Here is a 2,148-nt window from a genome sequence, read left to right as displayed (position 1 = left end):
GTTAAGATATGTCAAATATTCTATTAAAGGATATTAGGCAATCAAACATTATGTTAGTTATATTTTAGATATTATTATAATTTGTGCAGATTTGTACACATGTTTTCCCTTTAATAGATGAAGGATTATAGGATCCTTGTATGTATATATATGGTACTCTATTCTTTGAAATAATACATCAGAATTATTTTTAATCCTTTTAATAAAACACACCTTTTATAATTTAGAAACTAACTCGAAATCATTCATTTTGCTTAAGTTAGAGTATAAGAGAGTCAAAGGTGGTTTTCTTGGTTTTATGCTTGGTTTCTCTTGTTTTGGCAGGATTTAACATGAATTGAATGAAGGGAGTTGAAGTAGGAAGGAGTTAGAGGCAAAAGAAGAAGGAAAAGTGATTAAAAGAAGAATTGCAAGCACCGTTGAGCACTATAGCACCGTTGAGCGCCAGCCTCTTGAAGGACTTCTCTGGCCAACGCTTAAGCATCAACACTGAGGGGAAATTCAGTGCCATAACCACCACTGAGCAGCACCGCTGAGCACCACTATCTTGGTGAATTCTCTGACAGATGCTTGGGCGACAACGTTGAGCGTTCTTCTCAAATGTCGCACCTATCGTTGAGCGGTGACCCAACGCTGAGCGTTGTACTTTTGGGCCTGGGCTAGTTTCTGCTTCGTTTTAATGAATTATAAATAGATTTGCACGACTTAGATCTTCTATCTTTTGGAAGAAGAGTCGCAGAAACACACTTCTCACCCCTTGGAGGCAGATTTTAGATGCGGGAGCTCCAATCTATCAATTCTAGGGTTTATCTTTTCATTCCTTTCATTGTTTTCATCTAGTTTCACCATGTCTATGGTGAACTAAACTGGCATTGTTGTTGGGGAAAGAATGTAATCCTATTGAAACTCTCATATATTGAATTGATGCTTTATTCATATGCTTTCTTTTATTAATTGTTAGACTTTTTCCTCCATTATCTTTGCATGCTTTGTTTTAGACATTATTCAATAACGTGATCTTTGATTTTACCTTTATGGACACATATGGGTAGATCTAGACATGGGGAATTCTCTTGGGAGCAATATTACCTAGACATAGGGATAGGAGGACCGATTGCCTTTAAGCTTTTGTGCGAATGTAATGCATGAATAATTGCTAGGGAGACAAGACATTGTAAACTAGTAATTAAGAGTAGGCTCTTTTCACCAAGACATTGGGATTAGGGTAAATTAGAAAGTGGCATTAACATTAATGAAAAAGTAGAATTCGTAAATATATGAGAGTGGATTAGGATAAGTCGGAAACTCCAACAACACAATTCATCCATATCATTCAACTGCCAATTGATCAACTGTTGCATGTGCATGTTTAATTTTTGTCCTAGCATTATAAACACTAATTTTCGTTATTTAAGTCTTAAATAATCAAGAAATCACACGAAAGTCTAGGCCTATGAGTATCTAGGGAAACGATACTTGGTCTTATCACTTATTATTACTTGATACGATTCGGTACACTTGTCGGAGTCTTAACAAGTTTTTGGCGCCGTTGCCTAGGACTCGTGGTTTAACTATTCTAGTAGTGTGATTATGGATTAACTTTGACTTGATTTTTTGTTTTTGTTTTATTTTTTTTTTATATAAAAGTGCTTTTTAGGGTTTGTTTCTTGTGTATGCAGGATACAATTCGGACTAGGAGCAAGAAAACATCGGAACCTCTTCTTGAAGGTTTAAGTGCAACTCGAAGGAGGAATCAAACCTATAGAGAATTGCTTCCTTCTTGTGAGACATTACTACAACCCTCACCACAAGCATCCAACCAGAGTGATGAGTGTCACACCCCATGCAAAATTTAATGTGCATAAAAGAATGCAGTATAGACTAGGAAGTGACTCCTAGGTCGTCTCTCAAGGACCAAATGTGGTTCGAGAATTAGGTCAGACACGAAGTGGGGGGGGTTGTTGGAAGTTTTTTTTTTTTTTTGTGAATGCGGATAAACAAAATTAGAACACGGATGCAAACAGAAATGTAAACACAGATGTAAATAGAAATGGAAACAGAAATGTAAACACATAATTAAATACAAAATAAAAACGGTTGGTCATTAACTCAATTACTATACTTCTAATCCCAAATCAAAGACAAGTG

The sequence above is a fragment of the Vigna radiata genome, unplaced genomic scaffold (genome assembly GCF_000741045.1).
Source record: "Vigna radiata var. radiata cultivar VC1973A unplaced genomic scaffold, Vradiata_ver6 scaffold_189, whole genome shotgun sequence".
NCBI classification, from domain to species: Eukaryota; Viridiplantae; Streptophyta; class Magnoliopsida; order Fabales; family Fabaceae; genus Vigna; species Vigna radiata.
This window is presented reverse-complemented; position numbering follows the sequence as displayed.